The sequence below is a fragment of the Lissotriton vulgaris genome, chromosome 11 (assembly GCF_964263255.1).
Source record: "Lissotriton vulgaris chromosome 11, aLisVul1.2, whole genome shotgun sequence".
Lineage (NCBI taxonomy): Eukaryota > Metazoa > Chordata > Amphibia > Caudata > Salamandridae > Lissotriton > Lissotriton vulgaris.
Genome location: NC_141699.1, coordinates 953,934,609 through 953,961,668, shown reverse-complemented (window position 1 = coordinate 953,961,668; position 27,060 = coordinate 953,934,609). Strand labels below are relative to the sequence as shown.

General features: G+C 42.1%; 1 pseudogene; it reads right to left on the bottom strand.

Moving 5' to 3' along the window:
- Positions 1-15,795: 15,795 nt before the first annotated feature.
- The window catches only part of LOC147683738 (metallothionein pseudogene), a 105,875-nt pseudogene continuing 94,610 nt past the window's right edge, over positions 15,796-27,060 (bottom strand).

The following is a 27,060-nucleotide window of genomic DNA, read 5'->3' as shown; positions in this document are numbered from 1 at the left end:
CCACAATGCTTAGTGCTTGAGCACAGGAAATGATGTAACATCTAAGTGAATGCCTTAAATGTTGTGAAAAAAATGCAGGAAGTTGATCGTGAGCAAGATGCTTGGAGCATCGAAACGCGTTGATCGAATGCTTTCATTTGCCTAAACAGTTTAAAAATAAACGAAATTGTGGAAAATCAAAGGGAGTGCTCCCGATATCCTTTCTAACCAAAGGGAAGTGTGACAATGTTCAACGGCGTGGTTCCGCCGTAGGTGCACGCACCCACGAAGAGCACTCCATAGCCGGGGAATGGTGAACCAACGTGTGGATATATATATATATATATATATATATATATATATATATATATATCACAAAATCTCCTCCCCGAAAAGAAGAGCAGAGACCCAAGGGGAACAGTTGGAGGCCGTTTATTGAAGAGAGATGGCGGATGCATTTCTGGCCGATGTTTGCCGTCGTCAGCGCCCAAAGCCTCCACAGATGAGATTCGTCTCGCTGGTAAGTTCTGCCGCTTAAGGACCCGCTGTTGTGAGTCCGCCCCACCCTCTGTAGTTTCAGCGCACCTGTGTAGCGTCCCATGGGTAAGGGAAGACTACAAGTCCCAGGATCCCATGTGGTGGGACCTCGGGATGGTGTTGCTAGGGGGAAGAAATGGTAGCACAATCCACTGTGCATGTTGCAGAGTCGTCAGCGTAGGTTTTCCCAAAATGAAAAAATAATAAAACAAAATGCGATGTTTCAAATTTTCCGGCTTTGCAGTTCAATGTTACGGTCTCCTCAGATCCCCTGTACTGCCTCAGCCTCAGATGCTGCGGGGTCCATGAGGCGGGGGTTACACTGTCGATGCAGGCAACCCAGCGCGGGGTTAGGAATACCTCGCTACCGCCGACTATTCTCCACAGCTCCAAGGCGGGCGCAGACCATTCAAATACCTTTGGGGGAAACAGAGGAAAGCTTGCGCCGTCCCAGCCAGAGCGGTCTTTGCCCAAAGCGAAGCAGGGGTCTCTAAAGTGCGTTTCTGGCTCCGCACAATGAAATGTCACAAAATCTCCTCCCCGAAAAGAAGAGCAGAGACCCAAGGGGAACAGTTGGAGGCCGTTTATTGAAGAGAGATGGCGGATGCATTTCTGGCCGATGTTTGCCGTCGTCAGCGCCCAAAGCCTCCACAGATGAGATTCGTCTCGCTGGTAAGTTCTGCCGCTTAAGGACCCGCTGTTGTGAGTCCGCCCCACCCTCTGTAGTTTCAGCGCACCTGTGTAGCGTCCCATGGGTAAGGGAAGACTACATATATATATATATCCCAAACAAACCGTCTGCCTTGTATTTAATTTAACAACAAAAATGATATATATATGTACACAGTATGTACTGACATAGAAGGACTTCAAGTCTTGCCCTCATTTTTCATTTATTTGCTATAGTGTCATTCACCCTTTAGTTCCACCCACCCCAGCATACACTTTGGGTCAGCTTTTGACTTATCTAAGTGTGAGTGACCACTTACTGCTCTTGCACATATGCACCTCATCCTCATAAAAAGTCCCTTTCAGTGCCAGGATCTACCGGTACAATTTGTGCTTTTACCTTTTAAAAAATATTTTGGCTTTTAGACAAGTCTCATTTTTCTTAGGCGAAGGACCGGCAGCTCACCCAACATTGCTGCTACTGGACCGTTATGCCACTCGTCTTCATATGAAAACCATTCCGAAACAAATTAAGCATTGGCAAAGCCAAAAGATCAACAGCTAACGCCTTGTAACTTATTGTACTTGGCACGCAAAGGGCAAGGTAACTAGGTCATCCCTGTAGAATGGTGTAATTTTGCAAGGTCAGCAGGCAGTATATTACAGTGTGCTATATAAAGTTGGTGGTTAACAGGATACTTATGCATGACTAATCTGCATAATGAATGTCATAATTACATAGGAAAGGCTGAACTTTTTCATAATTAAGGCAAATAAAAGAACAGTAATCAGTAAGCATACACAATGTCTATGAAGCCGTTCTCCAACCTTATTCTACCATCCGCAGGGCTGCTCAGGTGAAATTACATGATATTCTGTCTCAGACAAGGACATCTCGTGTTGTCAGAGAAGCAATTCAAGCAGCTAACACTTTATTATTTTTCACGCTGAACTATGACGTTTATAAGAATGGGGCTGGAACTTAGCCAAACAATAAACTGTAGCCACAAAGGGGCAGATTTATGTCGGCCTTGCACCACGTTTACGCCGCGGTTGCGTCACGGAACGGCGCGGAAACGTGGCGCATCCCTGCAACCTATTTACAACGTGACGCATCTAGGCAGATGCGTCACGTTGTAAAGCCCTGCGCCACATGAAACCTGCGTCAGGTTTCATGTGGGCGTTCTGTCGCAGGGTGGGCGTTCCCTCGTAGGAAAGCCCCGTAAAACTGACGCAGTGAAATCTACAAGATTTCACTGAGTCAGTTTTACGACGCTGCTGGGTCAAATCCTTATGCCTGCTTGAAGCAGGCGTAAGGAGTGACGCACCACGTTATGTATGGGTGGCCTCTGTACATTGCAGGAGTTGTGTGGCACTTGCGACGCTACTCCAGCAATGCGCCGCCCGTACACCACAAGATGCGTCACGCATCTGCCCTACCTTGCACCATGGTGCGCCACATTGTAAATGCGGCGCATCTGTGGTGCCGCAAGGAGGGAATTGCATGACGCATCAGTTCTGGCGCATCCCTGCTGATTTGCAGAGATGCGCCAGAACTCATAAATCTGCCCCAAAGTGTCCAAGAATATATTGTAGTAGAGCCTATTTACAAATAAGTCAATTTTCGAAAATTGTTAATTTCATGGTAGAAGATTGTCAACATCAAATTGATAAATGTGCCTCCTAAAGTAGTAGCATTCGGACATTTGCGAAGTCTCTTTTGCTTACAAGATGACAAATCCCCGCAACACTTTTCCTCCTTTATACCTTAACATATGTATGCAATTTATTTAGACTATGTGATTAAGGGGGCAGACGAAATGCTACCTATGCGAATAAAAACTAAAAACCCTACCCAAAAAACGTGGGAAAATATATTTTTTTCCACAAAATCCAGCCCTAACAAGATAGATAAGAGAATGAAACAGGTTTCAACTTTGCATCCTCTACATACATTGTTGAGCTCGTCACAGAAAAACACCACCCATTCCAGGCAATATCTTTCTTCCAGTAGACGGTGTGAGCCAGGTGAAAAAATATTTCACTTTCTACATGTATGGTTTCTAAAAAGCACTGCCCAGGAGTCATGGTTGTAAATGAAACTTCACAATAGCAAGCACAACACAGGAGGGAAGCAGAGGGAGCTGCAAGATGGCGAGGAAACCAGAAAGAAACAAAAAACAAATGTAAAAGAGGAAACCAGAGAGAGACAAAAACGAATGCAAAGGGAGAAACCAGAAAGAGACACATTTTTTTTAAGATTAGATAAATGTAAATGTGTTTGTATTTATATAGCTCCTTCTACCCAGAGGTCTTGTAGCACTGTATTCATACCGCTGTGGAACCCTTCCTGGCTTTCCTTTGAGATGTCCACTCCTGGGCACCCCCAAGGTAATGCCAGGCATCCAAGCGCTGCTGGGGCTGTTGTGGAGATTAAGCAAGCTATTGCCCAGAGTCACAGAGTGAGACCCATGATTAGAGGAGGACAGAATTATCAGGTCTGGGGAGATTGAGTCCAAGAGTTGCTGAGGCGGGAATCGAACCCTGGTCCCGGGTCACACCTCTGCATCAGGGTCTGCCGCTCTAACCATTGAGCCATGCTTCTCCACAATGGGCACTTAGTCACACACAGCAGAGAACCACAACAATTAACGACGCGATGCCAGCCCCTAACTCCTTGTTTGTTATACTTTTAACTACAGAATCTACTCCTTTCCACCTGAAAGTGTCCCAAGAACCATAAGGTAAGTGCATTGAGCTGCCTAGTGTTTAATTCTTTTCTGTTTCCACTGGCCTGTTCACCAAATATTTCAGCCCCAATTACCCTTACAGGGCATCCCATCTCTATCTCAGCCCAAAATCTTAACAACCCTGTGATGAGAGACATCATCAAGGTTGCATAATTTGATTTGGTGCAGCACTTGCTAGACAAGCAGCAGCATCAAATAGAGTATGTATGTTGAATTTTACATGTTCCTGGTTATGTTCCTTGGGTGATCCCACAGCGGCCTGTGTGTTTTGCTGTCACTTTTGATATGCATATTACTATACCATATTGTGTATACTATTGAGGAAGCCACAGCCCGTTGCAATATGTAAAGCTGATAATGGGTTTAGCATGCTGATGATTACAACCTGGGTATGCATCTTACTATTAGTGTCTACGTATACATGGCTGCCTCAGTTTACTAACAGTGTTGCACATGACATGCTAATGTGGTTCTCCTACTAAATGGTTAAGAGCCAATGTGGCCAAGTTTTCAATTGACAGTTTTGAATTCAGGTTGTACTGCGTGCATATAGGATTGTATTGTGTGGTCGCATTTCTATGGCACTTTTTTAACCCTTGATAGATTTGCAAAGCTGTTTCCAGATTCTGGGTGAGTAAGTACCGCGTCTGTAGTACCTGGAAGGTAAATATGTCTTAATAGTAGCCAGGTCTATTACTAATGAGTTTTGGTGTGATCCAGAGCTGGACAAACCGCTTACCATTGGTTATCCAATGGGTCTTTCTACGTGGCTGAGAGGTGATGGGAATTTGCACTTGATGAACACATAATTAACAGTGTAACCGATTTGGCTGCAAAATAAGAACCAGGAATCAGGAAATCAATTCAAGAAGCTTATTACTAGTTAGCAGTCGGGTTCATGTAAATCAATCTCAATACCCTGCTGTAAATGTCCAGAATAACAACTGGATAGCCAACCCTCCTGAAGAAGTTCAGTTGCATCAGTATGAGACAAATGAGTTCAATCAAAGCAATACAAAGAATTAACAGTAGAATATGGGGCTCAGTGAAGAGTCTTCAATCTTCTCTCTTAAACATGAGTAATATCTAGAGTCCTCAAATCTAGAATCTAAAATTAATGAAGGTGATTGATTTAAAGGGGTCTCTAAATGTTGGGAAAATTAGAAAAATGTGGGAATTATGCAGGAAGGTGTCAGCATTTCAGAAGGTTGGTCAAGAGTCTTCTAGGGATAGGGACATACTTGTTAGCCTAAGCCACACACAGCAAATAATCAATGCAGTAACTTTAGAGGTCTATACCTCTCAAAGTCCAAAGGAAAAGTGGCCACACTCAGCCTGTGAAAGCACTAGTTAATTCCATAGGAGTCGTCTAGGTAACACCCATTGATCACACCCTAAGGGTCTCCATTGTCCTTTCCATTCTCACGCTGTGAGCAGAAAAACTAGCAAGCTCTCCGAGGCCAGTCCTGAGAACAACATCATCCTTGGTCACCTGCAATACTTAAATACATTACTTCAGTAAATGCTCTGGCTCTCCATGTTCTTTGTCGGGGTCTTCTTTTGAGGCTCTCTATTGCTAGTACAGAGTTACATCTACTCTCAAATTAACAAACCATGTGAACATACCTGCAAAGAAAAAGACACACTATCAGAAATGGGAAAACAGTATTTTATGCGTAAATAAATACAGACCTAGTTCAGTCAAGTTAGGCATATTATTCAATGGTGTACATTAACACATGTTGTTTGAGCATACACAACTAGAAAATAATAACACGTGAGTGCATAAATTCAGCATAAGATTCACATTGCACCTCCAGTAAATGTAAAGTACCTTTGAATGTACAAATAAACGTTTGATTAAGAATTGCATTATATTTACCAATATGAAATCATCAGTGCACTTGTTTTCATAAATATTTTTCATTTCTAATGTAAATACATTTTAATAGTATGAGGATAGTTTACTAACTCTCTAAAGATTACATTTCATTTTGATTAAGTTAAAGCACACAGTATTTATGATTTTCTAGTTCTACAGTGAATTCATTTCAGTAGTGAATTTAAGTGCAACACTTTACATCAATAAGGTTAGGACACGCAGAGTATGTAGTGCTAAGTGCACATATATGTGCGTATTTGTGATGAATGAGGATTGAGCCAAACTTACGCTGCTCCAGGTGTAATATGTGAGGGCTGGAGAGCGTGCTCTAGTATTGGCACAGCAACTTACGCTTTGTTTGTGTGAAGATAAGATCTTATGTAGCATTTACAAACTAGGAAATGTTTGTGACATGGTTTTAGTTATCTACAGAATTTGAGAAAGGCCATCTCACAAGTTCTCCTAGGCTTTGTAGGTGGATGTGATGCTGGCCCAGCCAGAGCCACTACATTTTCCAGCGGTGGAATGCCCAGTTATTATGCTTGGGTAAGCAGAGAAAAGCTAACTGATGAACTTTCAGGTCATGTGTCATATCCAGTCATCAAAGGTATTACAGGAACAATGAGGGCAGCTATCATCAATGGAAGTGACGACAAAGTGGTGAAATTGAGACGTGAGTCATGTTGACCTATTGCCTCTCACCGTTCCTCTTTGACCTGCATTACAAGTTAAGAAGTAAATTCTGATCCTGTTGCAAACAAGACTTTTCAAAGGGATCAAATTTACAGGCTGTGTGATAATTACCACACCCTCGTAGTTTTCCCATTTAGGATTCTAGCCAGTCAAACCTGCTGAAATTTATCCGTAGCCCCAGAAAGAAATGCAAAACATACAGAATTTGGAGTGTTAAAACACAATTCTAGCAGTTATGTCTCATTTTGAAGTTGAAAATCTCAAATAGGAAATATTGCCCAGATGTGGTAGATACCTCACCCTGGGTAATGGCATGTAGTATGTGAAGTAACCCCCCCACACTCTTTTCTGCCCAACTTGTAATGAGTGCCTTAGTGTTGCCTACATATTTAATATGTGAGAATGACATACATCATTATCACCTCTTCTAAAAAAACTCATTAAACATCTGATTTTTAGGTCTGAATGGTCATAATCAAAATTGTTGGAATGATTGTTAAGCAGTTGCTGATGTGTCATTAATTTACATTTATGTTTATGTAGGTCCTAGAATGTATACATTGCTAATTAAAACAACATGAACCCAGGCTGCTATCATATATTCATGAAGGGCCAGCTTTCTACATAGGTGTGTCACATTTTGGTGGAGTGAGTAAATGTGATTCGGCATACAGTGTTTGAAATGCAGTTAAGTGTCATAGAAGTGGCAATTATTGTTGAAATGACTTATTGTAAATTAACATGTGTCAGGAATAATCAGTTTGCCATGGGCATGATGTCAAACTGAGTCTCAGAAATATTTGACACAGGAAACTCATCACACTGCAGTAAACATTATCTGGAGAATGTTTGGGTAATGTATCTGCATTCACCAAGGCACTTTACCAAACATAGCTGAGTTCAACCTCTCTAAACTGCTCCAACCTCAATTTAAGAAGATATCTAAATATAACAGAGAATGGGTAAGGCTACCTGCTTACTGGAAGAGGTCCCATCTGCCTGGTAAAGGCCTGTCTGAAGGTGTTACCAGTTTTTCCTTGAATCCCTGAATATCACTCTATATGCTAAGCATGCCAGCCTACACTGACCAACAAGTACAAGGGGGTAGAGGTCATGGATAATGGTACCTGCTGTCTATTTGAGGCTCTCTCCTATGGCTTGGAGAGTATAGAAGACAGCTGTGTTGGCATGAAGGAAAACCAACAAGCGTGCGCTGAGTATTTGACTGTGGTCTTGACTGGAAATTATCAAAAAACATATTACATCATGATCCAAGGTTTGGTTACCATAATGGCTTTGTTGCAAAACTTTTCTAGAAAAATTAAACTTTGAAAAATTCCAGAAATTAAACAAAATGGCACACTTAGCCAAAGAATGCATGAGCTCAGTGGCTAGATTTTTATGAGACAGACATTCAAAGCTAAAAGTGAAACTCAAAAAAGTGTATCTGGTCTTGTAGAAGCTAGCGCAGTCACAGCTTACAATTTTGCTCTGCTGAAGCCTTCCATAAACTAGGAAAATGTGAACAGGAATGTTTTTTGATTGGGGAATCCAAGATGGCTGCATTTTAGTTTGGCTAAAAAGTGCACTGATTGCTTAGTCCTGCTCTGGCAGGTCATCCTCACTCAGTAAGTCCTATCCACTGATGAAGTGCCTTATTGTTACTGCTGTGCATTCTTTTGATTAATATGACAAGCCCTTGTTTGATGTGGATGCCAGTGCTAAGGAATGCCAGGTTTATCCACTGTGCCGGGACCAACTCTGCTCAGGGAACAAGCGATGTGATGTGGAGGCTCAGCCTCCATGGACATGGATCAATGGAGCTGGAAGTAGTGGAGTGAACTCCCAGGACAGCAATTTTTTTACTTTTTTCTCAATTCTAACATGACATGAATCCATTCTGGACAAGTCAGCCCCTGAGCCCTGCTGTCTTTTCATGTTGTTAAAACCACACTTGCCATTGTCCTCAAATATCATGCTCCCTGAGAAGAAGGCAACAGTGATCACGCAGGAAATCTCTTTACCCCTCTTCCTCTATCCAGAGAATGAGAACAGATTCTTTGTCATCAAAACTCTTATTTGATCTCTTTGAGCGCTTGAATCTTTGATAACGCTGTATCAAGTACTATTCCACTACAGCTGGAAACAGAAGATATGCCAGTTTCATAAGGTGAGAACATTGTCTCTATGAATTTGACTCCCAGCTTGGTATACAGCATTCTGACAGGGTTTAACTGCTTGCTAGACTCGGGTAGTTTTGATATAGAAGCAACATCGCTTGATTTTATCAATAGAACTAAAAGTAACATTCACTTACAAGGTCCGATGATTACAAACGATAATGAAAACTTAGTCAAATTGACAGATGAATCTAAGAACTCACAAACTTGTTTCAACTCGCCAAGTCAGACAAGCTGTTAGGAGAATGTCACTGATCGTAATAAATCTGATGCTGCACTGTCTTGAAAAATCATTCTAAATAACAAATCTGGAACAGAATACAACAGGGCTAGGAATATTAGGAGTAGAGAACAAGATCATACAGAGTAGTTGTATTATTATTACCCAATTTGTCACGTGAGTTTTCAGAGAGAAGTGGTTCACACAGTTTGAATAGAGATTCCCATTTATCTGGGGGCCCTTTAATCCTGAGCAAACCATTCACAAGACAAGCAAATGATGAAACACCTAACATCATGTAAACCACTACTTTGAAATAGAACTATTCAGCAATGTATTGTAATATACGACTCACTTACAAATGTTGGTGCTCAGCAGAAGATTCATTGTGGGAGCAACCTCCAGCATTGCAAATTATTTATGAAAGGATTATGGCCGAAAGAGCAGATTCACACCAAGATCACTAAAGGGCTCGTACTAGCATCCGAAAAATCCAACTCACTGTACAGAAATTGGCAGAGATTTGCACAGATATAGGAGAACGTTTAAAGGAACCTGAACAGTGCACTCTTGAACTCAAGACCTATATTAACAAACCAATGAGCAGGTGGGATGTAGAGGAATTTGAAAACAGACAGCGACTAAAAAATCTTAGAATTTTGGGCATTGCCAAAGGAGTGGATGGCAATGATATTTGAAACTTTATCATATGGCTGTTAAACTGGCATTTACTGATTTGAATGACCATGATTAGGATTGGCAAATTCAATGGGTGCATCCTTTCCCACTATAGTTAACTCAATATTGAAACAACACAAATCTATAGGGCGATGTTAGTCTTCTTTCACTAGTTCCATCTGAGGCAAAAAATCTTTTAAAAGGCTCGCTCAGTAATCTAAAAATTAATGCTGATAATAGGTCCTTTGGTAGATCTGCTTTTGTCGTGCTAGACTTGAGAGAAGGTGGGGACTTTGACAAATCTTTAACTCTTTTCAATTTAAGAACTGTTTAGCCTTTATATTGGCTCCAGCTTGTCTTAAGGTTTTGAAAGAATCTATGACCTGATCCACAAAGGTAACGTACACTTTAGAGTAACTTCACAACTTTTGGCTATTCAAAAAGCGCATGATTCACACTTTGGAGTGATTTACATGTTTGAGTAATATTACTACTTTTTGCTTATTTACAAAATCTGTGTCTTAGGGCCTAATTATGGCCACGGAGTAAATGGAACCACCGAAGCTATGGTGTCAGTGCGGCACCGCTAGTCTGACTGCCCTATTGCAAGTTGAGAGGTTGGACCCCCATGCGACCACCGCAATCACCAGGGATTACGGATTCCTGGTCATGTTGTGGCAGTCATGAGGGAGCAATATGCTTGGCGGTGCTTTATATGAATAATGGGTACACCCCCGCTAAGCAGGCACCCGCTCGAAGTTGCGGCAGGCTGGTGTTTTGGAGCTGTGATATATATATATATATATATATATATATATATATATATATATATATATATATATATATATATATATATATATATATATATATATATATATATATATATATTCACACTTTTTTCATTTCAAATTACTTAATTTGGTTTCCATACTTTTTTAGGAACCATAAAAGTACATGAAAACATCATTTCATATTGTAAAATTTAAAAATAAAACATAATTAAAAAGAGTACGGAATTAAATATATATACAAACATTCATTGCAAACAAGACATTCAGGGCAGTAAATCTGATTTAAAGTCAATAAAGTGCTAATGCCATCGGAGTTAAGGACAATTACTGCAATGTTTTATACAGGCCTTCGGAAAACATGCAATACATTTGTCACTAAATTCAGAGTCTAAATATTGTATAGCAAGGAAGGCGGGCGTCAGGTTCTCAAGCCCATTGACAATAGTAAGGGAATAATCCATTGCTTACGTGGGATTACATAATATCTTCAAAATAGTACTACATGTATTGTGGACTGTACCGAGCTTCCATCACATGGACACACAGTTTGTAATTTTGACCAGTCATGTGGTTTTGGAAATGTTACAACGCGAAAAAAGTTATTAAAACGGAACCTGGTCAGTAGATATTTTTCATAGGTGTTCAGATGATAGGATAGATATGGTTGGATCCCTGGAACAGTCTGGATGGTTAGAATATGGATGTTTGAAACTTTGGTAATTTCCTGGGATAATCACAGCTCCCTTAAATTAGACAAGCAAATAGTTTTCAAAGCTTTCCTGGAGGTACTGGCTATAGATGGTGGTTGAAGAAAATAGGAAAAAAGGTTCAGTTCCTTTAGGAAATTACTCACATATACCAACCACTGAATTTTTGTCCAGTTTGCCAACCCAATACAGTCCATAATAAGGGAGGGGGTCAATTTGCACTGTTCTGTTGTCCAAACACGGTGCCATAGAAGAATTGGCTGGATTTTGATATTGTTTATAACATAATCCATACCCAACTCGATAAGGCATCCATAGGTCGGAGAAATCTGCGGGACTCACAACAAATATCTGATGAAGCCGTTCTCTACCCTCTGTAGGGAGTCTACGGCATCATGGCCCCACACCCCAGCACCATATAATGCTACACTGTGACACTTCGCCTGTTATATTTTAATCAATTCTTGGGGAGATGGTTTCCCCAAGTTTTGGGCGAATGCTATCAGGGCTGTGGTGGCTCTTAAGAATAGTAATTTCTTAGAGCTAATGGCCTGATGCCAACAAGATTTATTATCTAATAATATGCCAAGGTGATGGTAAGCGTTGGTACATTCCAGTAACGTGTTTTCAATGGAAATAGATTTTAACTTCTTTGCCCTTTTACCTAGATGCATAACAAAAGTCTTCTTAATGTTGACCTTCAGGTCCAAAGATGCCATGAATTTACAGTAGCTATTAAGTTGATACTGTAGCTGGAGAGATGTTCTTGCCATTATCACAGCATCATCCGCATAAAGTAATGCGGGAATCGGATGATGCTCAATTGTGTGAAGGTCCTGGCTCCCATCCAACATGGCCAATTCCAGGCCATTTGTATATAGATTGAATAGAAAGGGAGCCAGGACACACCGCTGTCTGACTCCTTTAGTAACAGTAAATGAGTCAGTGAGTTCACCTTTTACACCATATCTGACTCTGGCTGATGCCCCTGAATATAATTCCCGTAGGAATGCAACCAATGGAGCGTCCACACCCACTTCCTCGAGTATCGACCACAGCTTTGAGTGTGAAACACAGTAAAACCCTGTGGTCAAATCCACATAAACTAGGTGTAGGCTACCATTTTTTGCTCCAGCATATTTACCAATTAAAAGGGAGAGATTTAGTGCCTGCTCAACAGTTCCCAAACCCTCCCTGAACCCGTATTGAAGATCTGACATTATTTGGTTTTCGTTTGCCCAGTCTTGTATCCGTTCAAGGACTATCCGACCGGCCACTTTTCCAAGGGAATCCAGGAGGGAAATGGGCCTTTAGCATGCTAGATCATTACGATCTCCCTTTTTAAAAATGGGGAGGAGCGTGGAGGTTGACCAAGATTTAATAAGTCCTGTCGATGTTGCAGCTTCAAGGACCCGTGTTATAATAGGTGACCATAGATCAATATTATAAGTAAAGATATCCACCGGCACCCCATCAGGGCCAGGAGCTTTGCCTGTCTTAGAGGCTGACAGAGTGTTAATTACTTCTTTATGGTCAAAGAATAGTTGTAGCGGATAAATTTGTGTGACAAAAGAAGCATCATCTCTATCCATGCCCATGCGGCCATCCTGATTTGCACCTACATCGGAGTTAAATATTTTTGAAAAGTGATTGGCCCACGTTTCTGCATCCACCGCTACTACCGCACGGGAGCCTGCGCATGCGCATTCCTGGCAAGGAATGTGCATGAACAGGTTCCCGCGCATGCGCAGTTTCAAAGAAGAAACCGCGATGGGGATGTTTGCAGGTCAATAAGGTAAGTTTTATTTAACTTTATTTGTAGCCTGTAAATCTAATTTAATAGGGCGGACGGGAAGCGGGCTGGAAGCGGGAGGCGGGCAGGCGGCCAACTTCCGTTCCGCCCGAGAATGTGCAATAATTTGCACCGTTTTCTGCCTTCTTTGCGGAAGGTGCAAATTATCGCACATTCAGTGAGCGGAACGGAAATGTCCGCCCACCCTTAGTAGTAAACATCTGCGAGATATGGTGAAGCTTTTGCTTAAGAAGGTTCATGCAGACCCTTTGGTATTTGAGAATTACAGACCAATCTCTCTGCTTCCAATAGCCAGTAACATTTTAGAGGAACTCTCCAGTAAACACCTCTCTAGTTTTTGGGAAATTTACTCCATCCTTCATCCTACTCTGACAATATTTAGGCCAGGAAACAACACTGATTTAGCCTTGTTAGTGGCTACTGAAGATCTCCGGGCCATCCTGGATCAAGGTGGAACAGCGGCCATGATCATGCTAGATATCAGTGCCACTTTTGATACTGTTTCTCACTGTACTCTGGCCCAAAGACTGGAAAATGCTGGCATCGTTTGGCTTTGTTCATAAATGGCTCATGGCTTTTCTGACTGACAGAACCTTTCAGGATGAGCCACTTATTTCATTGAATGTAGAGTTTCACAGGGCTCTTCCTTAAGCCCAGTTCTATTCAATGTTTATTTCCTCCAGCTGGCAAGAATAGTACAGTACAAACACAACAAGATGATGGACGGAGTGCTGAAGCTTTTCAACCACTCACTCCCAGTCAAGACATTTGGGTTTTATCCATTGTTCTTCATTTGGACCCAGCCAAATGCAAATCAATCTTGACCCTGTTCCTCGTGGAAACAATCCAGCCCGAACTACCAGACCAGGTCCTCCCTGGACCAAAAACAAGCATCCTGGGACCAGTGCCAGACTGGCGTGAATCCAGTGGCACAGCGAGCAAGGGACCCATGTATGGGCATACCCGTGGCCACTTAGGGTGAACATAGCAAACACTACAAGATTATGGATGGAGTGCTGAAACATTTCAACCACTCGGCCCAGTCAAGAAATCTGAGTTTAATCAATCGTTCTTTTGCTCACTATGCCACCCCAGTTTAGACCCAGCCATATGCAAATGAGTCTTTACCCTGTTCCTCATGAGATCAATTCAGCCAGAACTGCCAGGCCAGGTCCACCCTAGGCCAGAAACAAGCATCCGGCAACCAGTGTTGGGGTTTCACCCCTCATCAGCAAGAAATAGAATGGCATGGGAAGCACAAAAAAATATGGATTTAGTTCCCAGATATCTCTACTGAGTTGAATATTTGATATTAATTAACATTCTATCCATCAATTGTTCTTTTTGCATTTGTCACTCCGAGTGAGACAAGTATGCCCAGACATGAGACCCATACTCTCCATGCCACTGGAGTCAAGCTAACCTGGCTGATGAGGGATGAAACCCTGAAACCGGTCCCAGGATGCTTGTTTCCGATCCAGTGAGGACCTGGCCTGGCAGTTTGGGCTGGACTGTTTGCATGGGGAGCAGGGCCAAGACTCATTTGCATATGGCTGGGTTTAAATCAGAATGCATTGGGAGCAAAATAATGATGGATTTAGGCCCAGATCTCTGTCCTGGGGTGAATGTTTGATATTGTTCCTACATTCTGTCCATCAATTGTTCTTTTTGCAAGAATAGTACAGGTACATGGCTTTGATCTTGTATCATATGCTGACGTGCTCAAATGATCCTTGCGCTTACCCCTGTTTCTCGGCAGGCATCCATGGATTTAAATGTCTGCCTTAAAGCAGTAACACAATTGATGTCAGACAGCAGCCTCAAACTTAACAGCTGAAGACAGAGGTGCTGGGATTCAGCAACAACATGTACTTTTAGAGAGAACTCTCCTGGCCTCAATGTCTTGGGGAGTGACCAGTACCCTCAGTTGCAGAATAAAGCCTCGGTTTCTGGCTGGACAGTAAGCTCACTATGGAGACACAAGCCAAAAAACTCTGGCAACACGTTTCGGTCTATTGTGAACATTAAGAAACGTTATGCAGTGGCTACCACTCTCTTCAAAAGGGGTGATTATAAAGGGATTAATTAATTCCTGATTTGACAATGACAACTCCCTATTCCTGGGAAGTCATCAATTTGTCCTAAAACGTCTACAAATCATTCAGAATGCCTCAGCAGGCCTACTTTTCAAGCTCCCCAAACATAACTCAGTAAAATTCAGCATTGGCAGTGTTACATTGTCTCCTAATACAAAAGAGGATACATTTCAAGGAGCTATGTATGGCCCATCACTTTCTGTTGACCATCTCTAAGGTCAAAAAGGCCATTCCTTTACCTTTCTGACTGTTAAATTGTGGAACACCCTCTTTGCCCATCAGAGACTGGCCCAGCCAGAAATCTTTTTTAGGAAACTCCTAAAGACTCATCTATTCTAACTCTGGCATGGCCTGGCAATGTCTTGCAGGTGTGCCTGTCTCAGCGCCCGGAGGCCTTCGGGGTAGCTGTGAGCTATAAAATACATCTTGAATAGAGATGTATGCATACTGCACTTCATTCCTTTTACTACGTTACAGGAGAGATTCCAAAAAAAAGTAATTCTTTAAAATATTTGCTAATTAGAGATTTTATATACAAAAAATGATAGTAAACAGCTCAGCTTGATGCAATGCAAGTTACTATGTAATATGACAGTCAGGAAAAATAAAAAATACTGGGTTTTATAATACATTTTGTTCTGAAATACTCATCTATGATTTAGAACTTTAAACAGGAAGCTGGGGTAACAAGGGTAATACTTTATTAGCAGAACATTTATATACAAAGTTATAATATATAAATTTAAGATTGCTCTTTTTCACAATAAAGAAAAATAAATCAAAAAGTGCAATTCAGTGTGTTAAGCAACTCTGTGGGCACTGGATAAGCCAATCTGCAAATTAGGTGCAACAGCTGCATTTCTCTGTCAATCCTCCTTTGCACACACATCCCTGGCCACATTTATCGCATCCGGCAGGGCAACAGGAACAGCAGCTTTTTTTGCAGGATGTACATTTGCAGTTCTCACACTTGCAGGACCCAGCACATGAACAAGAGCCACCGGTGGGAAAACCCCCAGTCGTTAAGGTCCATGTTTTGAAGCTGATGTTAGTACGGATTATAAACCCAGTTTTCTAATGCCTCTGTCAAGGTTAATACAAATATGCAAAAGGCCTAATTTCTTGAGTCCACTAAATTAGGAAGTTTACTCTGGCTTTCAGCCAACTTGAAAATATAGTATGACAAAACACTATATGATCTTTATTATACTCCTAGTTAACTGTTAAACGTGGACACTGGGCTTTTGATTGTTCCCCTCGATGTCCTCTTCCAGGAGCCAGTATTGCACATATTTGCTAGCTGTGTGAATCTTCAGTCTTATTGTAATGAGATGTTCAGGGTTATGGATAAGTAATTTCATGAACAAGCTGCTAAAAGGTTCAGAATTAATTATGACATGAATAGTTAATATGTTCAATGATTCAGTTACATCTTGTAATGGAATATTTTTAGCTAAGGTAATTGTTTGTATCTGTATGGGTTCAGCATGGTATAATTCCAATCCTCTTACGTTTCAACAATGGAGAGCTCTCTATATAGTTTTTTCCATCTAGAATGTTCACTTTATCAGGATAAACTGCAAATTATTCCGTCATTTTACTAAATCAACAACCAACTGCAAAGAGAACGGTACCTAAGTTCCAGTCCTCATCAGGATAAACAAGAAGCCTACATCTAACCTTGGGGCATATTACCAACGTTTAGCGATATTTATCGCTGACGATGCTTAGCAACACATTTTTTAACGCTAAGCATCGCCGGAAATTATCGCAGAGATAACTTGCTATTAGCAAGGTTTATCTCAGAAGTGATAAAAATCCTCGCGCTAACTGCCAATTGAGAGATCATCGCTGGAAAACCAACGATAATCTCTCGAAGTTTGGCGTTAGCTTGATAATAGGGGCTCACAAACTTAGCCATGATATCTACCTTCCATAGGATATCATGGCTAAGTCAGGAAAATACCAGGTGTAAAAAAAGCAGTGCTAACCCCGGTTAGCGCTGCTTTTTTTTAATCACTAACAGGGTTAGCGAAATCCTTGATAATAGGAGAAATGTTGCTTAACAACATTTCTCCTATTATTTTTCTCTGGAACGCCCCCTTTGCATCTCATTAGAGATGCAAGGGGAAGTGCAGAGAAAAAGGGTGCTAACATGCGAATTTGCGTGTTAGCTGCCTGTTGCTGATAGGGAGATAATTTTATCTCTGCTTTCTTGGCTTTTAAAGCCAGAAATGCGGAGATAAATCCCTTGATAATATGCCCCCTTATTCTTTACTCAGTTATGCTCATTCCTAATCATCAACACTTCATTTACTTGTGTTGGATTTTGGGTCATATTGCTTCCTATGCAAACATAAGCACCTTTTTTTATTTTATTTAGTACCTACTGGTCTCAGCATTTTGGTGTAATTTCAATCATTAAATTGTACTTGTTTCAGGAAAATTGGTTTGGAAACTTTTCCTTGGTAATATCTTAACTGAAATTATATTTTGTTCTTGCTGCTGATGGATCACATGCAATATTCTCTGCGAAAGACCTAGATGCTTGTGTCAAGCTCAGAAGGAAAAGCAGTATATTCCTATGGGAAACCAATTCAGAATAATTATTACTTTGTGACAGGTCAGACAGAGCTCACATCAAGATTGCAGCCTCTATTTCCATAGTTTAACAATACAGATTCCAACTCATACTAATTTATTTGCATCTTCCTAAATTATTACTAAATTGTTTTTAGTTCACAGAACTGTGCACTTTTGTTTTGTTTGGTTTAAGCAACATAATCAGCTTGTTTTAATTGCCAGTTTTGCAGGTTCGGAAATCTTTTTGGAAGTGATTTAAATCACCTGTGACTGAAATTTCAGAAAGGACAGCTAAAGAAAACAATGATATACTATACATACAGTGTGTCAAAAGCATAATTTCTATTTTATTATATGGATAATTTAACCAATTGAAAAAGGAATTAAGGAATTAAGAAAGCAAACTCCTTTATATGGTTGAAGATGTTATATACAGTAAACGATTTTAGTGAACTGACATTCTTGAATTTATAATATTTGATTTTTAATGTTCCCCAATAGTTACCTTCTGCAAACAACTGAGGCTCTTATCTGGCTATTAAAAGTTGAATAGAATTGCACTGAAAATATCTAAGGTCCTAGTATTGTCTTTGAACTTATACATATATTCACGTTGTGGGATAAATGAAGAATCATTTGTCTAGTTAAATGATGTAAGGCTCAAATCCTAGAAATTGCAGAGCATTAAAAGAAATAAAAAATCTCAACATTGGGAACTAGGAGCCTGATGTAGGTAGATGTGTTTTTTGTAATTTGTAATTTTCAATATTTTATGAATCTCTATTTCAACAATGCAAAATGAGATGAATGAGATGTACTATGTAACAGTAACCAAACAAAGATGTTTTAATTTTATTGATTTGCAAACGACTATTCCGTATTTGATAGTTTGTTTTATTCCAAATAACGATTCAGCATTCACAAAATGTGAAGATAAAAGTGTCTGTGAAAGATTACCTCACATATATAGGAAGTGTATCAAACACCCTTACTTCTGAGTTTGGAATAGTTGTAGATAATTACATTTTTTCAAATATCAGTGAGGCCTGTAATTGTCAACACAAGAGCCACAGGAGGAAGTAACCAGAAAAAAAAGTATATTTAATGATAAGGAGTTGGAAATCCTTTTAGAGGAGTGTGAATCAGAAAATGGAAGAATATTTAGGATGCCATCTCTAACAGTTCCCGAAGCAACAACAAAGTGCATCTGGAAAATGCTTCAAGCTAGAATTAATGCAGTTAGGATGACAAATCGACGTGTAGAAAAGTATAAAAAAGGGTGATATGGCATTAGGTCTAGAACAAAAGGAAATCTAGGTACCAAGTGACAGGCCACCGATACAAATGCTGGATGACCCAGATCACAGAAAACATCATCAACTTTGGAGCAGGTAATAGAGCCCACTCTCCAGTCTGAGGCAGTAGTAGGAGTTTCAAATATTGACTCATCCTCCCCAAGGAAGAACCCTACAAATGTTAATGCATTTTAAATATAACGTGCCAGTGCTGTAAATATATACGTAATAACATGATATATGCAAAAATGTAAATGTAATAGTTCATATAAGCTTTCACCATAAATAGAGAAATATGGTAATATAGTCCATTTACTTTTTAAACAATAACTTCCAAAACAAACTTTTGGCGAAATTTGAAAAGAAAAAAATACATTTTTAGGATTGATGCAATTTTGAAATTGAGATATTTCTTTTTAATAAATATTAGAACATTGGAATTTTGAGCGCACTATTGAAGACAATTTAGTGCTCCTGGCTTTTAATGACTGGTAGAAGCCCAGAGAGCAACATTCTAATGCTTTTTTCATTTCACAGCTGTTGCTGTGAATAACAGACCCTACCCCCAGGGCCTTTCATGACAAAGGGAATTTAAACCTGTGGGCTCTGAGAGGCCTTTGTTTTTGCAAATCAGAACATTCTGCCCTCTAAGGACGGAATGTTCTAATATCCTTAAAGCCCTCCGTAGTGGAGCAGGCCTTTAATGGCCGGTAGAGGCCGCTATGGAGGGCTCTAAGGCTATATGATCCTTCCTAATTATGTGACCAAAACAATGATAAACAAAACATTGGAAATAGTAATATGTTACTAAGCAGATCCATCTTCACAGATCAGACACACACATATATATGAAGAGGCATCTGACATAGAAGATCTTCATGCTATTTAGCATTGTATCTTTTAAACTCTGCCTACCACAAGAGCTGCTGAAAATCAGGAAGGCCTGGTAGCTATATTGTTTGTTAATAATATACTTATTTCAAGTTATACTGTTACACCTATTGTTGTCACTGAACCCACCAAGCAAATTGCTACCTTTAGATTTATACAGTAATCTGTACTCAGACAAGTCAGGGCCTCTAGGCAATTACCAAAACACATTCCAGTTGATACTTGAGCTGCATCTCAATTTCATGCCCTAGTAACATTGATGTTAAGAATTCAAAGAAAACAGTTGTTACAAATTGGGTTTCTGGTTGGCAGATATATGCACCCTGCCCAAGCAGGAACCACAATCCTAGTCAGGGCAAGTAACAAACACAACATAAGTTAGCCTGTGCTCACCCTCTGGTATCTTAGAATAGAGCAGTCATGCTTAACTCAAGAGGTAATGTGTAAAGTATTTGTTCAACACTTCAAACAGTAACACAGTGAAAACTCCACAAAAAAGACTCCACACGAGGTTGGAAAAATAGAAGTCTATTTTGTGAATAAAACAAGACCAAAGTAACGAAAATCCAATAAGTAGAACTTGAGATATAAGTTCTTATAGTTTAAATGTGAAACTAGTGATTAGAAGCAATAAGCACCTATTTGGGACACCTGGTTTTGCTGGACCGAAACAAAGTCAAAAGTTCAGGACAATCGCGATGGAGTGGTGTGGCTCGCTGCATAAGAACCTTGATGTGTCGATGACGAGATGTGGGGAGCAGATGAGGCAATGCGTCGCCAAGGACCCACACTGGAACAGCAATGCAGCGATTCTCTCCACGCAACAGCAGAGATGCATTGGGTTTCTCCACGCAACAGCAGTGATGCATTAGTTCCGTAGATGATACACTGGTACCAAAGGGGATGCTTCGGCTCTGCTCTGGCAGAGGATATGTCTGTTCTGAGAGGGAGTGGTATTTTTGAAGACGATGTGCTGGTTCTGCTCACGCAACAGCTGCAATGCAGCCATTCTTTTCTCGCGGCAGGGGATATGTTGGTTCCAATTAAATAAACACCTTAGACCCACTACCAATAGTCCAAGTATAAGAGCACGGGGTTGAAAGTCTGTTATGTCCCTGAGACATGAGATTAGGAGGCAGGCCAGCAAGCCCTTGGAATCTCTCTCAGTTCTGGGAACAAGAGAGGCAGGTCAAGCACTTCTCAACCATGCAGAGAGAGCAGTAGTCCAGCAGAGTGGCAGCCTTTCAGCACAGCAGTCCTTCTTGACAGGGTATCCTCAGGTCCAGAAGTGCACTAAAGTGGATGGGGTTGAGGTCCAGTTCTTATACTGAGTTGTGCCCCTGAAGTGGGGGAGACTTCAAAGAAGTCTTTGAAGTACATAGAGGTCCTCCCTTCCTGCCATGGCACCAGAATCACTACAGGCCGCATGCAGCTCTTTGTGTTTGAAGCTGACACAGCCAATTCAGGTGTAAGTGGGAGGCTGTGCCCAGATCCTTCCTCCCATCCTCCCAAGAAGACCCATCAAGTCACAACAAAGTTCTCTTTGTGCGTGGTTGTCTAGAAGGAATACACAAAGTTTAGCTGTCACCCTCTGCAGACTGATCAGTGAAAGGCTACAGGCACACAGGGCTAAGAGCAGTAAACTTTTATGTAGAAGGGGATTGGGCCATTTAATCAGCTGGATTGGGCCACTATAATAATGAATAAACTGTTATGTACCAAGTCTGCAATTGTAAATAGACATGTTTTCATGAGATCAAGTAATTTAATTAAGAACATTTGATTTTGGTTTTAAACCTTTTCATGTATTTCACAAACACCTTACCATATCATTCACTACTGGTTGGTGGCTGCTGAGGGTTGTTGCTGGCCAAGAACCCTTCTTGTTGCCACAAGTAAGTTCCCCACAGTGGGCTTGCTGCGACCTTGTTGAAGGCCCGCCCCCTTTCCCAACCACTCTCCAAAGGGACCTCCTGGCGCACCACTGGTTGAGGGACGGAGTCCCCTTGGCTGCCGAGGGTTGTTGAAGGCCAAGAACCCCTACTGTTGCCACAGGTAAGTCACCCACAGCAGGATTGCTGAGACATTGTGTGAGGCCCCACCCCATTCCTCAAGCACTCTGCAAAAGGGCCTACTTGCGCACTAATGGTTAGGGGATGGAGTCCCCTTGGCTTCTGAGGGTCGTTTGGAACCAAGAATCCCTATTGTTGCCACCACTTAATCCCACAGCATGATTTCTGAGCCCTCATCGGATGTCCCACCCCCTTTATTAACCACTCTGTAAACAATCCTCCTGGTGTACTGATGGTTAGGGATGAACTCCCCTTGGATGCTGAGGTTCGTTGGAGGCAGGAACCCCTATTGTTGTCACAAGTAAGTCCCCCACAGTGGGATTGCTGAGACCTCATTGGAGACCCTGCCCTCTTTCTCAACCACTCTGCAAAGGGGATGTCTGTTGCATTACTGGTTGGGGGAATGAAGTCCCTTTGGCTGCTGAAGGTCGTTGGGGGCCAAGAATCCTTATTGTTGCCACAAGTAATTAGTTCACAGCGGAACTGCTGAGACCTCATTGGAAGCCCTGCCCCCTTTCTCAACGACTGTTCAATGGGGCCTCCTGGGGCACTACAGGTTCAGGGATGAAGTCCCCTTGACTACTGAGGGTCGTTGGGGGCCAAGAAAAACTGTTGTTGCCACAAGCAAGGCTGCTGCAGTGGGATTGCTGAGACCTTGTTGGAGGCCCCAACCTCTTTCTCAACACTCTGCAAAGAGATGTCCTTGCGCACTACTGGTTAGAGGATTAAGTCCCCATGGCTGCTGAGGGTCATTGGGGGCCAAGAACCCATATTGTTGCTACAAGTAAGTCCCCACAGCTGCATTGCTGAGACCTTGTCAGAGGCCTATCCCCTTTCTCAACAACTCTGCGAATGCGCCTCATGGAGAACTACTGGTTGGAAGTGAAATCCCCTTGGCTGCTGAGGGGGGCCATCGGGGGCCAAGAACCACTATTGTTGCCACTATAAAGTCCCCTGCAGCAGGATAGCTAAGACCTCATCAGAGGCCTGTCCACTTTCTCAATCACTCTGCTCATGCGCCTCCAGGCACACTACTGGTTGGGGAATCAACTCCCCTTGGTTGTTGAGGGTCTTTGGGGGCATAGAACTCCTATTGGTGCCACAAATAAGTCCTCTACAGCAGGATTGCTGTGACCCCACCGGAGGCCCCGCCCCCTTTCTCAACCACTCTGCAAAGGGTCCTATTGGTACACTACTGGTTGGGAGATGAAGTAGCCTAAGCTGCTGAGGGTCATTGAGGGCCAAGAACACCTATTTTTACCATAAATAAGTCCTCCACAGTGGGATTGCTGAGACCTCATTGGAGGCCCGCACCCTTTCTCACAAACAGTGCCGACAGAGAGGAGTTTACCACCCACCCCTAGTGTTCTGCCTTTTTATGCTCACTTCTGACCTTTATTTTCCCTCTGTCTGCTTGTTGCTGAACTTTATTTTTCCTCTTTATACTAATTTCTAACCTGTATATCCCCTCTTTCTGACATTTGATTTGCCTCTTTCTATTCATTTCTAACCTTTATTTTTCCTCTTTCTACTCAGTTCTCATCTCTATGTTTTCTCTTCCTGCTCATTTCTGACCTTCATTCTGCCTCTTACTGCTCGTTTCTGACCTCTATTCTGCCTCTTCTGCTTGTTTCTGACTTCTATTCTGCATCTTTCTGCACGTTTCTCACCTTAATTTTGTCTCTTTCTGCTCATTTCTAGGGGTGGGCGGAATTTGCGTAGTCTCGGTAATGAGGAAATAGAAATTTTTAGGTAGCCAATGTGTCCCCCACTCGCACCCCATCCATGCACCCATGTTCCTTGTATGTCATGTAACTTCCTTCCCGTACATGCTAGGAAGACGCATATGCATTTGCGTCCAACGTTAACATGTCAGTTATATAGTTCTCTAAGAAAACCACGTTAATTAGGCTTCTAGGCCTATGGTGCCAACGTCTTTACATGGTACACTTTTGAATCTCACACACGTTTTCTCCATGTTTCCTGGCTCCGTCGAGCTAGGCCCTTAATCGAGGCTCCGAGTCTTTCCTGTCTCTGAAAGCTGTAGTTTAGGTATGCATCCCTGACCTCTGCCTTACTTCCTGCCCAGCGAAGCGGTGCCCGGCTCAGCCTGGCCTGCCTGCCAAAACAGTATTTTGCCTACAAGTTATCTGCTCAGCTTCCTCGAAAACACATTCCAGTCTAGTGAAATAGGTAAACATATTCCCGGCTGCAGAGCAAAGGGCCCGGCCTCCCTGTCCTCCTTGCAAGTGATTTACAGAACCCGTTACCACCATGGCCCCGCGCATTGCTCCAAGACATGTATGCACGCACTAGCATTCAGTATTGAACGGCCTCTGTCCGAGAGACCTTTTACTTCAGACGACCCATCCTCCAAACATGAGATACTAGATATGCTATAGGTACAGGTCGTTCTGACATCCCAGACACCAGTCTCCTCTACTAGTGCTAAAGTCAAAGCCCCCAGTTCTCCCCAGTTACACGTCATGCTCAGTTGCGCGCGCATCTAGGCAAACTTTCTCTATGCATCCACCCACTTGTGACGTTTCTTGTGACGTTTCTCTGACATGTCCAGTGCACGCCCACGTGTACGCCTTCTTACACGCCTCCTGTTACGCACATGTGTTCTTATCTCTCTCTTTTCACCTGTTACGCCTACTGCATTCATTTCAATTATACTGTTTTACTATATATAATGTGTGATGTTAATAAAACGTTGAATATCCCTTCCTGAACCTTAGTGGTGATGGAACATGATATTCTGTTCCTCGAGGATCATAATTAAAGCCCGTATGACTCAGATACCACGGACTCTGCCTCTCATTTGATTGAGCTATCCTTATTGATATTTAATGTATGGAAAAATAGTTCAGTAATTTTAATTACCACATAATTCTGGCGCCCGAATAGGGACCCCCCCCTTCCCCACTCACCGGCGATGTTACGCAGGCCTTGACCCCTTCTACAGCCGTGAAGGATCCAGTGCACACCTGCGGGTTTTCCTGCTATCTCCCTCAGGCCCACGGAGGAGACGGAGACTGCGGTCCGGCATCCAGACGAGGCGGTGAGGAATGCGGAGGATCCCGACCAGAGCCCCAAGTCGAGAGAGCAAGGTCCGAGGTATCCGGAGGCCCACCTGTTCCGAAGCCCATGCGTGGTAGTAGCAGCCAGACGCCGTAGCAGTCCAGTCCAGTCCAGTTTCCGAGGCCTTCAGTTTTTGCTTCCCGGTGAGTACCGTTGTTGGGAACGCATCTAGACGGGTTCATTAACTTGTGCCCGGTCAAGACAGGTCTGGGTACACAGACCTGGTCCAGACGTGTTCACTTAGGTGAACGCAGTATGACGTGTCTCTTTATGGGACCGGTATTGTCTGTACTGTTTTAGCAGTGCATCTAGTAATCCAGTATTCTAGTATTGTTTCTTGAGATTTTCAGAATTTGTGTTTTCTATGTACCAGGTAATATCAGTCTGACATGTTTCAATGTGTTTTAATGTCGTGGTATGAATGATTGTTTGCTATTCATTACTGTGTTTACTGTGCTCACGTTCAAGTCAGTCCAAAAATGCCACTGTTCTCAAAATTACGTCAGATAGGAACTAGGAAAGGGATACTCGAAGAAGCAGTTCCCGTCCCGCCTAGGGACACTCCTGGACATTTTATGTACCACAAGCACGGCTTAGATGCCATACTGTACCTAGATTTGTGGGTGGATTATACTAAAGATCTGGAAGAGAAGTATAGATGGCCTGTCTCAGGGACATGGGATGCTGATTGCATCATGAGAGTAGAAGAAGCATTATGGAAGAAGAAAGCCAGACAATCCCAGAAAGATGCCATAGAATTGTGGCGTAAAGAAGCGCATAGAAGAACAGAGAAAGATATCAGGAAACAGAGAAAAGTAGAGAAGAATCTGAAAGAGCCAGAGAAAGAGAGTTACTAGAAGAAGGAGAACGAGTCAGAATAGAACAATTAGACCGACAAAGAAATGCACTTATTACAGGCATGTATCCTGTTCTTGCCGAGGGCCTGCCCAAGGCGACCCCGGAAGTACCCCGTAACTTGCCACCACCATTGGTCCCGACTAAACTCCGTCACAAACAGACCGCAGCGGACATTTTCCTTTCTTCCTATTTAGATGATGTAGCTCCAGAATATACCAATGTACGCGTACCACCTGCTAATAATGTACAGCAGCCTATTCAGCCTGTTCAAAACATACAGCAGCCTACTCAGCCTGTTCAAGACGCGTTATCAATACTCCCTCAAGACTCGACTCCCCCACCCGTTGTCATTTCCCATCCTGTCATAACTGTTTCTGTCACAACTATTCCTGTCACCACTACTACTGTCCCTCCTGCTGTCGGTACTTACAATCCTTTCGCTACACCGACAACCCAGAGTCTGCCTACATTACCTGCACCTGCTTTTCAAATTATGACACCAGCAGCAACATCACAGCTAGTTGATGGTTACGTTTCCGCTTCAGGAGGCGCCGTAGGAGGTCATCCTGTCACCCCGCCTCAAGTAAAACGAATAACGCTTAGAGAAGCAGCATTACAACGTACACCCAGAGCTGCGACATTCGCATCCCTTAGACAGTACCTTACTGATTGTAGATATGACCCAGTACCAGGCGAAGAAGATATGATGTTATATTCAATACGTTTACGGCGTGTTACAAACTATTTGGTTCTTTTACCAGAAATTATTGACCATTTAGACAACATATATCATTTTATTAGAACTGGGGAAAAACCAGAATGTATTCACGAGGCCATGGCACATCACAAGGTTGAGACACAAAAAATGATCTTACAGTTTTTGATAAATTGTTTGATAAGGGAACGAGATCGGCCAAGTACAAGCAAAGAAGAGATGAACGCCCTGATAAATTGGAGTAACAATATAGCTGATGGTAGACATGATAAACAAAGTTGTATAGAAGCCATGTACAGAAAGATTTGTAAAGAAATTCTAGACATACACGAAAGGGACGAAGCAGCGAGAGAAGATGAGAAAGCAGATAGTGACGTCTCAGAGAATGAAGATATAGACACAGGAGCACAAGACGGAACCCGAGGCAGAATAGCGTACGTAGGAAGAGCGAGACTTCCTAAACAGAATCCTTTTGACAGACCCATACGCCTAGAAAACAAGCAACGTTTTCTTTCTCCCATACCAGAACAATGTTCTCTTGAACATTTATTCCAAGCCACTGATAAA